Below are 15,742 nucleotides of genomic sequence, written 5' to 3'. Positions count from 1 at the left end.
CGGGGAAATGGTGAGAGAGGAGGGGACACATAGTAGGTCTCTAACTTGGCAGGGATGGTGGAAAATTGATGATCATGGGGGTTGGAAATGAGGAGCAGCAGGAAGAAAGTTGTCTAAGATGGGGTCTGGGCAGGCCCAGGGGACAGCCCCCTTTGCCTGGGGCTCATAGTTGAGAGGGAAGGAAAATGAGGCCCTCCTCTCAGTGCTAAGGACCAGGCTCTTGGCTCAAGTTCCTTCTGCCCCACCCTCATCCATGGAGGAGATAGGGTCCTTGCCCCCTGGCTCCTTTCAAGAACCCAGAGGCTTCTCCCCATTGAACCTCTGGAAGAAGCTTTTGCTGAACTCAACTCATGAGAGCTGATCATGATGACGCATGAGGGAGCCGCTGAAGACCCTTGTCCTGGGAAGGAGGCCCGGTGAGCTCCCCAGACATCCCTCAGCTGGATCCTCTGTAGCAGCGGCAGTCAGGCGGAGGGGGTAAGGGAAGACACCCTTCACTCTCACAGCCTCCAGAGCTCTCAGTGTGACCTGGCCTTGAGTCTCCACCCCGGGGAAGCATGGTAGAGTCTGCACAGCTTCCAGCTGCCGCCATCCCTGAGATGCCACCAGCCACAAAGCTGATGCCCACGGGTGCTTGGTCCTTTGGCCTGAGCCCACTCAGTCAGCTCTTCAACTCATAGTTGAACCAGTACAGAGCAGAAAAGGGTGCATCCTGAAGAGCAGTGGGGTCCAGCCCAGCCACACTGATCACCAGGTGCCCTGGGTCACGGCCACCCAAACAGGAGCACCAGCCACGGTGTAACACGTGCAGAGCTAGCAGCTTTGTCCACACTAGCTCCAGGAGGCTCTTCACTGTCACGGTGCCCATGCTACCCGGTGCCCCCGCCACCCTGTGTGTGAAGAGGTCAAAAGTTGGGTCAACCAAAAAGAAGGCCTTGGGTTGGTTTGGCTATAGGCAGGGAAGTACGAGGCAGAGGTTGGCATAGTCACAACCAGGTGGCTGGGAGGCTGCTCCACAGGGTCCTGGTGACCTCATGTCTCATCATCTTCACCATGGCAGCCATGGTGCCAGAGAAGGGAGCGTGTCCTGAAACCAGGTGGTACAGCAGGCACTGTTTGGGCACAGGAACCGGGGCTCCAGGGCACCACTGCAGTAGAAGTGGTACTTCCTCTTGGCCTGCTTGCATTTCATATCTTTTGATATATACCAGAAGTGGGATTGAGAATGGGCTCCAGAGTCTGCAAGAGGGCATTGGCTTATTGGCCAATGAGGGACACCGAGACTGCAAGCATACCTTCACCACACCCAGGGGTGTCATGAAGAGGGATGTGACCACATCTCCAATGCTTGAGGCCACTATTCATTGGAGGCGCTACTGTCCCCAGGGTCCTGGTCAAGCTTCTTATAGCTTCAGTGCTGGCTGTAGGCTGGTGCTCATGCAACAAGGTGCCCCTGGTGGCTCCTCAGCCGGTGCATTGTCCACATGCCCTCTAATCTCTTTTACTACGTTCTGTATTTTAGATAATTGTAATCTCTGAAATAAGAATTTACCTGGGGCTTGCAGCCATCAGAAAACAATGCCAGATGGAGAGCTATAACTAATAAATTGATTGGTTTTAATTGTGACGTCTATGCAAGCAGTGTCCAAATGGGAAAATTTCATATCAGTGGGATTCTCTCGAGTCAGATTCCAGAGTCAAGCTTCCTCACCTAACTTGCAGAAATTTCCTAGAGACTGAGATATACACTGAAATCTTTCCCTCTTTGCAAATCTTTACCTCTCCCAACACCTTCCAAATAATCTTTCATTCTACTTTCCAGGAAAAAAAAAAAATTGAAGCTCTCAATTTCTACTCATCACTACAAAACTATAAAGCTACCCAAATCTTAACCACAATTAGATGTTTCACTTTTATACATACAGTACTTTTTTCTCCTATGTAAAGATAATCTTTCTAGTGTGCTTTTGATGTATTTCCTCCAGATCCCTACCAAATATCAATGCCCTCTCAATTGTCCTTTTCTCCAATACATCTTTTTGTTGCTGAAACATTAAATCTCATTTCCCCATAACAGCCAAACTTAAAAAAAAAAAAAAAAAAGCAAACAAAAAAAAACTCTTCTAATTTTTTTTTCCTATTTCACTTGCTTTTCTTTTTTTGTTTCTTTTTTTTTTTTTATAAAGATTTTATTTATTTATTTGACAGAGAGAGATCACAAGTAGGCAGAGAGGCAGGCAGAGAGAGAGAGGAGGAAACAGGCTCCCTGCTGGGCAGAGAGCCCGATGTGGGACTCGATCCCAGGACCCTGAGATCATGACCTGAGCCGAAGGCAGCGGCTTAACCCACTGAGCCACCCAGGCGCCCCTTCACTTGCTTTTCAATCTGAGGAAGTTTTCTTCTTCTACTAATTCTCCTGAAGTAGTTCTCCCTAAGGTTAGCAAGCCTCTCTATGTTGCTAAATTCAAAGGACTGATTTCAAAATTTGCCTAACTTCATTCTCAGTGATTTTTAGTAATCCCATTGTGCTGTGCTTTATTCCTACTTGTCTGGTAGTTCTTTGCCAACCCAACTTGGTAGTTCATTTTTCTCTAACTGGTAATTAAATATTAAAAGTTTGCTAAGGCTTTCCTTGGTCCATATTCTCCAAACTTAATCCAACCTTTGGTTTCAGTCACACCTATATGTCAAGGACTTCCAACTTTTTATATACAGTTCAGACCTCTGTTCTGAACTCTATAGATTTAACTCTTAATTCCATTTCTTCCCTTGGGTTTTTCCCTTATTTTTCCTTTAGTCCCCATATACAAATCATCACCAAGTAGTGCATATTTTATTTTCTCACATCACTGCTATGATGGTCCAAGTATAGAGAGACACAATTAATTATTTGTAAGGAATAAATTCTTAACTAATTTCACTGCATCCATTTTCATCGCCTCATATTCTGTATTCTAGGTTATCGCCATAATAGTCTTTAAAAATCCCCAAATTGATTTTATTCTCTATTGCACAATTAAAGCCTTCCAGAAACTGTCATTGCTCTTTTGGATAAAGAATAAATATCTTCAATAAGCCTGTGTTTCAAGCATATTCTCCATGACATGCCTGGACTCTGCATATCTCTCCATCCTCTTCGCGTACCAACCTCCAACTTTTTCTCTGAAGTTGAGATGTACTGGCCTTTCATGTCCTCAGATTCCTGCCCAGGGTTTTTGCATGAGTTGTAAACTCTGCCCAGAAAGTTCTTCTTTCAACCTCCTCACTTCATGTATTTTAGCTCAAGCCCACTTCTTGATAAAACTGTTTTCCTAACCTCTTACTCTAGTTATACTCACTTATAATATTTTTAATTAAGGCATTTATTTTTCCAATTTTATTGAGGTATAATTATCAAATAAAATTGTATGTATTTAAGGTATATAGCATGATGATTTGATATCAGTATACATTATAAAATGATTACCATAATCAAGCTAATTAACACATCCATCACCTCACATAGCTGACATTTTTTGTGTGTGGTTAAGAACATTTGAGATCTACTCTCTTAGCAAATTTCAAGTAAGCAGTATTATTAACTAAGTCACTGTACTGTTCATTAGATTTTCAGATCTTACTCATATTGTAACTGAAAGTTTGTACATTTTGACCAAAATCTCCCTATTTTCCCTACCTCCCAACCCCTAGCAACCACCATCTACCCTATGCTTATGTGAGTTTGACTTTAGATTCCACATGTGAGATTATACAATATTGTGCTTTCTGTGTTTGGTTTATTTACCTTAATGTCCCTGAAGTTCATCCATGTTGTTGCGAATAACAAGATTTACTTTTTTTTTGTATGGCTGAATAATTTTCTATTATATATGTATTATGACATATTTTCTTTGTCCATTCATCTGTTGATGGACACATAGGTTGTTTTTATGTCTTGGCTATTTTGAAAAATGCTGGCTGCAATGAACATAGAAGTACATATATCTCTTTAAGATATTAATTTCATATCTTTTGATATATACCAGAAGTTGTATTGATAGATCATGGGGTAGTTGTATTTTTAATTTTTTGAAGAAACCCCATTTTCCAAAATGGTTACCAATTTATAATCCTAACACAGTGTACAAGAATTTCCTTTTCTCCACACCCTCACTGACACTTGTTATCTCTGGTCTTTTTGGTAATAGCCATCCTAACAAATGTGAGATGCTATCCCCAGTTTTAATTTGCATTTCCCTGATGGTTAGTGATGTTGAGCATCTTTTTATATACATACTGGTCATCTGTAAGTCTTTTTTGGAAAAATGTCTAATATTTTTTTCTTAAAATCATGTTCTTTTTCTTCTATTATCTCCATTTGTAAGTATACTTTTTCTTATTTCTGTGAAAACTTGCATTTTTGCAACACTGCATCCTCACTAGTGTTTTTTAAAAACTTTATTGAGGTATAGTTGATACTCAAAACTGTATACTTTTAATGTATATATCTTGATGACTTTGGGTATATGCATAATCCTTAATACCAGTGCCACAATAAAGATATTTATATATCTATCACCTTTCCTTATGTTCTTTTGTGTATGTGTTTTTGGATTTATTTGTTTCTTGAAAAAAATCACTTAGCATGAGCTCCGTATTCTTCATGTATTTTAAAGTGCACAATATGTTACTCTTAAGTACAGGTAGTCTGTTGTACAGCAGATCACTAGAACTTCCAGTGCATTAAGCAGCAATACCACATGACTCAGGAATTCTCTTCTTAGGTATATATCCCAAAGATTAAAAGCTGGTGTGCAAACAAAAACAGGTACATGAATGGCTGTCACAGGATGATTCAGTAACTGCATGGTGGAAATAAGCCACATGTCATCAACTGCTAAATGGGTAAATAAAATGTGGTACACCCATGCAATGTGAAATTATTTCAGTCATTAAAATAAATGAAATACAAATAAATGATACAAATTGGATCAAAATTGAAAGTGTGCTGATTGAAAAAAGCCATAATAGATAAATTCATAGAAATAAAAAGCAGATTAATATCAGGGATTTGGGGAGGAAGGAATTGAGAGTGACTGCTTAATGGGAATGGACTTTCCTTGTAATGTGATGAAAATATTCTGGAACTAGCTAGTAGTGATACTTCCCCATCGTAATGAATATATTAAATGCCATGGAACTGTATACTTTAGAATGGTAAAATTGTTAAATTTTTATATGTATTTTAATTATATAAACACACACGTTGGGGTGCCTGGGTGGTTCAGTGGGTTAAAGCCTCTGCCTTCAGCTCAGGTCATGATCCTGGGGTCCTGGCATAGAACCCCACATTGGGCTCTCTCTTCAGAGGGGAGCCTGCTTCCTCCTCTCTTTCTCTCTGCCTGCCTCCCTGCCTACCTGTGATCTCTGTCTGTCAAGTAAGTAAATAAAATATTTAAAAAAAATCATAAATTAATTGACTAGGTCATGGAGTGTTTTTTAATTACCAGATATTTATTGAATCAGAGGCTGTACTCTAGGATCGAGGGTAAAATGGAACAAAATCAGCATTGACCCTTCATTCTTGTGGTATTTACACTCAAGGAAATAATGAGTCAAATCACTACAGAAATAAAAGGATTATAATAATCTAATTAATATGTGTTGTTTGAATTAGACACATTGAAAATGCCCAATAAAATAATAAATACAAAATTATTATTATTGTTTTAAATTTTCATCCTTAAAATAACATATCCACTCTGTTCCACAGAGTGTTCCACAGAGTGGATCTGTTATTGTAGCCATCTTGAAAATCTGTACAGTGAGTCACAGGGATTGACACCTGATATTTATGGCTCATTCAGTGGAAGCCGTCAGCATCTCTGAGATTTTTAATATGTATTCATGTAAATAGGTGTTAAAGCACATTCATACATGTACAGTACACAAACACATGCACACACATAGAATAATATTGCTGCAAATACTCAGAATTCTTTTTTGTTATGCCTGAAAATAGCTTATTCTAGTGCATATTTTCAATCAACTCACTTTTCCTGTGTTTATTTTCTGTATTTAATTTTTTTTTTTTTTGGCTTATAGACAACAGAAACTTATTTTTCAAAGACCTAGAAGCTGGGAGTCTTATGAATTTCAGAACAATCTGAAATCTTTATGCTCTTTTCAAACATAATATCAACTCCCATGCCTTGGTATGTTGTTGGATTCTCTGAAACCACAATTCCATGCACCGTATGTGAATTAAATCTCTTGCAGGTATCCGGCTACTTCAGATTCTAACCATGTAGAGTTCCTTGGTGGTAAGTCTTTTATCTTGGAATCACAAAGAGAAACAAATTCCAACCAGTTTTACATTTAAACACACGATTACATAGTAGACACTACATAAAAGCAATAAACATTTGAATTCTAAAAATAGATTGATTTATTATTAGTAAATGGCAGAACCTCATGAGCCCAAACATTATTCTTCCTATTGCCCCTTATTTGGCATGGTACAATGAACTTGCACTGCTGGCAAAACAGGAGTTCCTGATTCATTCCAATCAGCTAACTATAAATTCTCACAGTACAAAAATCACCAATTCCTTTTTTTTGTGCTATGCTGGCATAATTTAAGTATTTGAGCAGTCATTTGTTAAGTGATCCAGCTCCTTGGATTTCGTCTTTCCAAGACACTTATGACATCCGCTAATGTGCTCACTTGAGTAATGTTTTCCATTGCACAGACATTTATATAGCCTTCAGTGTTTTCAGACGGTTCCCATAGAAAGATGCTATTCAAGTCAAGATTTTCCAACAAATGTTATTATCATCAATATAACAAATAAACAGTTCTTTCTTCTGTTGATTTTTAAAAACTCAAAAAAAATCACAATATATAATTTGTGCTAGACTAAGGTTATAGGAGATCTAATGGCATTAATGGTGATATATTATGAATGTATCATGTTCATTATTTTTCTCATTGTTGTCAGGGTTGTTTTTTTTTTCTCTAACTAGTATTCCTAGTTTTGGAGAAATACCCCACTCTCACTTCAAACACACAATTCTATAGAGGTGGAAAATCTTTATTCTGAGCACAGGGGAATGGTAGCATTTCTAAGCACCTTACATATATTCATTGATCTCATGACATTTGTATTGGATAGGCACTATTGTTATTCACAATTTACTGGGAATAATAAGGTCCAGAAAAATTAAGTAACTTTCTAAAAGTCACATGGTTAATTAGTATCAGAGATGAGATTTGAATAAAACAATCTGTTTGCTGAGTTCAGTCTTTTCCTATACTTCAAGCCAAGCTTGTTGTTTAGTCTGCTGGGGCTGCTCTAGCCAATTACAATAGACTGAGTGAATTAAGCAACAAACTTATTTCTTCCAGTTCTGAAAACCTTGAAGTCCGAAGTTAAGATACCAGCAGATTTGGTTCTTGGTGAGAACTCTTTCCAGTTTGTGGGTGGATAGCTGTCTTCTTGTAGCCTCACATGGTGGACACACAGAGAGAGAAGCAAACTCTCTCCTGTTTCTTCCTATAAGGTCACTAATCCTATCATGTGGTCTCCACACTCATGACCTAATTACCTAATTACCCAAAGGCCCCATATGCAAATACCATCACACTGGGGAATACAGTTTTAACATACGAGTTTTGTGGGGCTACAAACATGAAGTCCGTTACCCTAATGTTTCTTGAATTTTTCACTTTACGGCTCACCTTGGGAAGGTCTGAATCTAGGATCTGCCAGGAGGTGGTATTTCCCACCTGTGGAGAATGGCAGCTTGAAAAATAATGAAGCCAGTGTGGAGAAAGAAAGCATGCTGAGAGAAAGAGTACTGGCAGTATTAGGGATTTGTTTTGATTGCTCTGGAGAACACTAACATGCTAGCATTTTTCTGTGTTTTGGGTGGTCACTACTTTTTGTTTCTGGCAATCTAATGGGTTTTCTAAAGCACTCATCTAAAACAATGTTTTATTAGTAGCAAGTAGACTTGTTGGCCACTAAAAAAGATACAAAGGTGTTCGGAGATAAGGTCAGAGAGGCAACAGGAGTGGGGGCAGGTACACCATTGGATAACTTTCCCTTATATTCACAGTGAAGTTGGGAGCCATTTCAGATTTTTGAGGAGAGAAGTGGCCTCATCTCTGTTTTGGGAGAATCACTTATAGTGCTAACTTATGTATCAGAATAAAGGAAAGAAGAAGGGAGACCAGTTGGGGGCCTTTGCAATGAATCAGGTGAGAGGTGTTGTGCATGGGGGAGGGTAGTTCCAGTGGAGAGAATGAAATGTAAGGAGGAACCAGGGGGGTTTCTTCATGGCTTTAGAAGGAGGGTGTAAGAGAAACTTACAATCTAGGATGGCCCCCAAAGATTTAAGTTTGAGCAGCCAAAATTTTGCAGTCACCAGCAAGTGAAATGAAGAAGATTGTATAAGCAGTTAATAGAGGGAAGATCAGGATTTTAAGAATCCATGAGGAGAAGGAGTGGTCAATAGTATCAAACACTATACAGTTAATCTGTAAAATACAGGCTGAAAATATTCCAGATTTATTTGATTATTAATGCTGAATTTGTAAGAGCTGATGCACTGCCCTGGTACATAAGATACCAGATCATAAAATTAGAAATAACGAATGATAGGTAAGGATAGGGATCTAGTGGTGAAAATCAACATTTTCAAGAAATGTACTTCTAAAGAAATGGAGATAAAATTCTAGCCAGAGAAGGGCAAGGGTTGGAGAGGATACTTAAACATAATTTTCTAGAAATGGAAAAAATAATTTCTGACATATTTCAAAGTATACTTCATTACAGCATATTTACATTTCTTATGTGTGTGCAATGCATATGGCTATAATTTAATGGAGAAATGTAAAATATTTCCCTGCTTTTCAGAATATTTATCTCGGGATGAGTTAAATCAGGAGCAATTTTCAGTGAACATGACTTTTTCACCTTAACAAATTATAAAGGGAGTATACTTTCCTGGGTGTGCTCCAATATGATTAAACTAATGACATGTAATATCTGTGAGAACATCTACTTTCCCCCACCTATTACTTTGTGTTTCCTGAAACTTTGCCTCTCCTCAAAAGTGTTTGCAATCAGCTGGTGACAGACTATGTTTTTAAAAATTAATAACAGTCTATTAGTGACACAGTTCTTTGTCTTAGTTATGTTGTATTACCTCACTTTCATTCAGGTGATCATTTTTTCCCAAATGATGTAAGAATAATTCGTGCTAACTCTTTCTTAAAGTTCCTTGTGGTGAATGTGACATTTTAAAACTCACTAGTGTTATTTTAAACCAGGAACCTAAAAACTGTCCCTCTTTCTCCCCATGCCATAGAGATTGATGGCTGAACAAAACAGCTGTTTTCTCCTTTTTTCTGAGGCAAAGAATCTTGGTTTTTTTTAGAGGGAGACACAACTGTTCAAAGTGAGTCTTTTGTTTCCCAAACGTCTTTGTTCCAAGAGATTGACATGCGACTAATTTGGGGTCAATGGCATGAATAGAAACACAGGCATACCTTGATTTATTCAGCTTTGCAGTTATTTATTTATTTTTTTAACAAATTGAAGGTTTATGGAAACCCTGCTTTTTTTTTTTTTTTTTTTAACAAATTGAAGGTTTATGGAAACCCTGCATTGACCAAGTCTATTGGCATCATTCTTCCAATAGCATTTGCTCACTTTGTGTCTTTGTGGCTCATTTTGGTAATTCTCATAGTATTTCAAACTTTTTTTCATTATTATTATATCTGTTAAAGTAATCTGTGATTAGTGATCTTTGATATTATTGTTGTCATTGTTTTGGGGCACCATGAAGCACACCCATACACAACATCAAATGTAATTGATAAATGTGTGTGTCTGGGCTGCTACATCCACCAGCCATTCCCCCATACCTCCTCCTTTCCTCAGATTTCTCTATTGCCCAAGACACAACAATATTAAAATTAGTTAATAACCCTATGATGGGCTCTAAGTGTTCAAGTAAAAGAATCATACATCTCTCATTTCAAATCAAAAACTAAAAATGGTTAAGCTTAGTGAAGGAGGCATGCCTAAAGTTGAGAGAAACAGAAAGCTAGAGACCTCTTGCACCAAAAAGTTGGCCAAGTTGTGAATGCAAAAGCAAGTTCTTAAAGGAAGTCAAAAGTGCTACTCCTGTATTCAGAAGATCTAGCTAAGGTAACTCATAAAGGTGGTTGTGCTAAACAACAGATTTTCAATATAGACAAAACAGTTTTCTATTGGAAGAAGATGTCATCTAGGACTTTCCTAGCTAGAGAGGAGAAGTCAATGTCTGGCTTCAAAGCCTCAAAGGCTAGACTGACTCTCTTATTAAGGGCTAATGCAGATGGAGACTTTAAATTAAAACCAGTGCTTGCTTACCAATCTGAAAATCAAAGGGCCCTTAAAAATTATACAAAATCTACTCTTTTTGGCTCAATGAATGAACATGAAAGTCTGGAAGACATCAGTCAGTCTACAGCATGGTTTACTAAATATTTTAAGCCCACCACTGAGAACTACTGCTCAGAAAAGAAAGATTGCTTCCAAAATATTACTACTCATTGACAATACATCTGGTTACCAAGAGCTCTGATGCAGATGTGCAGTGAGATTAATATTGTTTTCATGCCTGCTAATGCAATATCAATTCTGCATCCCATGAATCAAGGACTAATTTCAACTTTTAAGTCTTACTATTTAAGAAAATTTTGTAATAGACAGTGCCATAGACACAATTTTGCCATAGACAGTGATTCCTCTGATGGATTTGGGCCAAGTAAATTGAGAGCCTTCAGGAAAGGATTCACTATTCTAGGGGCCATGAAAAACACTTACATTTCATTAGAGGAGTTCAAAATATCAACATGAACAAAAATTTGGAAAAAAAATTGATCCAGTCTTCATGGATGACTTCTGGGGGTTTCAGAGTTCAATGGAGGAAGAAAATGCAGATGTGGTGGAAACAGCAAGAGAAGTAGAATTAGAGAGAGAGTGTGTATGTGAGGGAGAAACAGAGGGATAGGTAGAGCGAAAATCTCAAACAAAGTTCCCACTGAGTGGGGAGCGTGAAAGTGGGCTCCATCCCAAGGCCTAAGATCATGATCTCAGAAACCAAGAGTTGCATGCTTAACTGACTGAGCCACCCAAGTGCCCAAAGAGAAGCAGAATTAGAAGTGGAGCCTGTATATGAGATTGAATTGTTGTAGTCTCGTGAAAAAAATCTCAAGTTGCTTTTATGCGTGAGCAAAAAAACATGGCTTATTGAAGTGGATTCTACTCCCCGTGAAGATGCTGTGAAGATTGTCAAAATGACAGCAAAGGATTTAGAATATTATATAAATTTAGTTGATAAAGCAGCAGTGGGGTTTGAGAAGATTGACTTTTGAAAGAAGTTCTGTGGGGAAAATGCCATAAAACAGCTTTGTATGCTACAAATAACTCTTTTGTGAAAGAAGAGTCAATCCATGTGGCAAACATAATTGTCTTGTTTTAAGAAATTGCCACAGCCACTCTAGCCTTCAGCAACTACCACCCCGATCAGTTAGCAGCATTCCACAAAGAGGCAACAAACTCCATCAGCAAAAAAGATTATGTTTGACTTGCTGGAAGCTCAGATAGTGCTTAGCATTTTTAGCAGTAAAGCGTTTTTAATTAGGTTATGTATGTTGTTTTAGACTTAAGGCTTTTGCGTGCTTAATACACTACAGTATAGTGTAAATATAACTTTTATATTCATTGGGGAACTGAAAAACTCATTTGGCTCCCTTTATTGTGATACTTGCTTTATTGCAGTTGTCTGGAACTGGAACCACACCATCTCCATGGTATGGCTGTAGTCTTGTGGCAGTTTCTTGGACAGTTATTTAAATAACATTTGCCTCATACCCTCTTTCTTTTCTCTTTATTTCTTATTACTTTTTATTAAAATAGGGTGTTATTACTATTAAAATAGGGTGTTATCATTACAGTTTTAGCCATTTTCATGTGCCCAAGGACAAGTCCCTACCATAGGAATGGGAAATAATTACCTGGAATGAGCTGTATCCCTGAGGACTTTGGGGAGCAGAACTAACACGGCACCTCTGAACTTTTTGCCTTTAAATTTTTGTATGAGATAGAAATCAAGTTTTCATTTATTTAAAGCTATTATTTGTGATCATTGTAATTTATGATTGAATCTTAAATAATATACTGTGATTCTCATGAAATTTTGTAACACTGACGTGTAGACTAATACAACTTTTAAGTAAAGTAACTCATAATTACTATCTTATTTTTATCATCCATTTAATAGCCATATTTTAACACTTCCTTAAAAAAATTTAAGTGTTAAATATGCTGAGAAAAATGTGCAATCATGAAGGGAATTTAGCTGTGTAACCTGTACCCACATAAAGAAATAGAACATAAACAGTAGGGCAAAAGATCTTATATAAGCCCTAGGCTTTCACCATTTGAAGACAAATACTATATTGACCTCCAACAGTATCTGTGGGTTTTGCCTCTTTTTGAAATGCAGATATTTAGAATCATAATATAGACAGTCTTCCTTTTTGCAGGAAGGTCTGGTCTCCTTCACTCAATATTACACTTATAAGATTCGTGTGTTTTCATATAACAATTGTTTAATTTATACTCTTTTCATTGTGTAAAAGAATACATATATATATATGTATGTATATGTATGTATATATATATATATAGTTAATGTGGAGGTGTGTCACCTAGATCTCTCAAGGAAGGGCTTGCTGCCTGGCTGCTGGAAATATGGTCAGCATACATCCTTCAGTTCCCCACATTTTCAGGGTCTGCGTAAGTTTCAGAGAAACACTTTTTACAGAGCTCCTATCTTTCTTCAGGGAAGCTTGCATCTGTTGAGAGTCAGGATCTAAAATCTGGTCATTTGGTTCCCATAATGGACAGTCTGATGGGCAATATTCCCTCCAGATCTCCACCCCCCAGAGATTACTGACATTATGTCAGACTTACATCACAGTTTAGTTCTTCTTCCCAGTCATGCCTCTTTCCTTTCCCCTTAACACATGCTCATTCCTAATAAACATCTTGTCCATGTCTGTTTCCTAACCAGTGACAGTTGAAACCAAGAACACAGGAAGTAAGATGGTGTTTCAGCACTAGATCACTAATGTTCGATTGGTAATGAGGACTCCCTTACTGGTGACAGGCAGAGCACAGACAATCCCAGCTACAAAGTCATGGTCCAATTATTGAAACGTTCACCAGTAGTGACCTGGGAGAATGTCACCGGTGGAAGAAAATGAATCAGGTATTGAAGAAAAAGCATAATAATAAGAAAAATGGACGAATAGCTATTGCTGATTATCACTGGTGCTCTAGAACAATGGTTCCTAATTAAGGACAAGTTTGCTCCTGCCCTCTGCTCCCTGCCATCACGTAATGATGATCATGAAGTAAATCCTATCAGAATCATCATTTCATATAGTTGAGGGCCTTATATATATGTCATTGTAAAATGGAAGTTGTTAAGCTGGGGTCAATCCCAAGCAAGAACAGAGGGCCCAAGCAAGCAGCATGAGAAGATAACCAAGAATCCCATGGCACATACCAAGTCTGCATCAGTGCCCCACCCTCCACTTACAATGTAGGCATGTGTGGAGTGTCTTGCAACTAGCTAAATGAGGAGAAAGAAAAGAAAAATGAACAAGTTTTAGTTGACAGGTGGTTGGCTTGGAAATTGATAGTGATATAGTACAGCCTCATTCTGGAGTGGCCATGAAAGAGATTATAGAAGACTAAACCTGCCAGTTGGAAGATCTTCAGATTGTGCCCCTGCCATCCAACTTGTGTGGAAGAAGTGTCCCAAGATTAGAAAATATATAGACTCATGGGCAGTATTAGATGAGATTGAAGGCTAGTCAGAAACTTGGAAAAAATAAAATTAAAAAATTAAAAGTGAAGAAATAGGATGTGTGGGGGTAAAGACACACAAATACACATAGAAAAATGGTAACAAAAAATGAAGAGGGGCACTGGGGGGGCAGCAGTGTCCTAGGATCTGACCCCACATCGGGCTCCCTGCTCAGCATGGAATCTGCTTCTCCCTTCCCCTGTTCTAGTGCTCTTGCTTGTTCCCTTTCTCTTCTCTCTCTCTCTCTCTCTCTCTCTCTCTCTCTCTCATTTATTTATAAATAAATTTAATCTTTAAGATAAAAAAAAATGAAGAATCTATAGAGCATACATATGTCTACCACAATGCACAAACTATGCAGCAAGCACTAAATAATGATGTAGACCAAAAAAATGCCAGTTGACCAGCCAGTCTTTGCCATCAACTACTCCAATGTTGGAACAAGGGGTATACAATGAAAGTAGCCATGATGGCGGAGATGGAAGCTCTGCATAGGTTCCATGACATAGACTTCCACTTTCCAAGGCTGACTTATTTACCGCCGTTGCCAAATGTCCAACCTTCCAGGAACAGAGACTAGCAATGAGTTATAAATGTGTTACTATTCCTTAAGGGGACAAACTGGCTAGTTGGTTGCAGGTTGGCCATTTGGATCCTTCCACCTTGGAAGAGTCAGCAGTTTATTGTCATAGAAATAGACATGGATTTTAAGCATGGATTTGCCTTTTCTCCTTGCATGTTCACAACCAGCACTACTATTCAAGGCGATTTGAAGCAGTTGAGCCACACATGGGATTCCTCATATTTCTTTATATTAAGGGGCACTTATTTTAGTAAAATTGATACAGGATTGGATCCCATGATAGTCAAATTGATCAGTTTCTCTCATTATAATTAGTGTATTTTGAGTACTAGTTAAGAAATTCTGTGTATCCCAAGTCATGAAGATATTCTCCTAGGTATTTACTAAAAGCTTTGTTGTTTTATATTTCCTACTTAGATCTATAATACATCTGGAATTGATTTTCTGTGAATGGTATGAAGTAAGGACAATTTTTCCCCCATATGGATATTCAGTTGACTCACCATCATTTATTGAAAAGTTCATCCCTTCCTTTCTACACCACTTTGTCACCTTTGTTACAAATAAAAATCTGAATATGTTTTGCAATTCTGTTTTTCTCCATCGTTTGATGACACAATCCTGTGCCAATACACACTGTCTTCTTTCTTACAGTTTTATTAAGTTTAGGGGTCTAATAGTATAAGTTATCCAGCATCTTCAAGTTCATTATGATGCTTCTGGCTCCTTTGCATCTGCCCAGAAATTGTACCTTGGGTTTCCTAATTTCTACACAGAATGCAAAACTGAGTAAGAAATTATTCTGATTTCATTAAATATATAGGTCAATTTGGGGAGAATTAGCTTTTATGACATCCAGTCTTACAATCCATCAACGTTTATTAAGTCCTCTTAATTTCTTAATTCTTTAACAAATTAAAAATTTATCCATGGTAATAATTCCCTCTTGCATATCACCTAAGCTTTCCACTTCCATTGCAATTTGCAGTTCACCACTTAGGAATTGACTGAAACTTTTCTAATCAAGCTCACCAATGTATTTGTATTTGGAGGGGACTTTTGCTTCTTCTTTTGCTTAACTACAGGTATATGACACTACTTCTTGACTACTACTTCCATTATGAAAATTTTATTCCTTTGGCTTCTAGTCCATAATCTTTTTCTGCATTTCTTCCTACTGGTAGGGATTCTCTTTATTTAAGTTTTCCTTTCCAGTTCTTTGCCATCTTTTAAATGTCACTATAA

General features: G+C 37.8%; 1 pseudogene; it reads right to left on the bottom strand.

Annotated features, from left to right (window-relative positions):
* Nucleotides 1-288: 288 nt before the first annotated feature.
* LOC116574968 lies at nt 289-3,190 on the bottom strand (annotated as a pseudogene).
* Nucleotides 3,191-15,742: the final 12,552 nt, after the last annotated feature.

Source organism: Mustela erminea, chromosome 16 (assembly GCF_009829155.1).
Source record: "Mustela erminea isolate mMusErm1 chromosome 16, mMusErm1.Pri, whole genome shotgun sequence".
In the NCBI taxonomy this organism is placed as follows: domain Eukaryota; kingdom Metazoa; phylum Chordata; class Mammalia; order Carnivora; family Mustelidae; genus Mustela; species Mustela erminea.
This window is presented reverse-complemented; position numbering and strand designations above follow the sequence as displayed.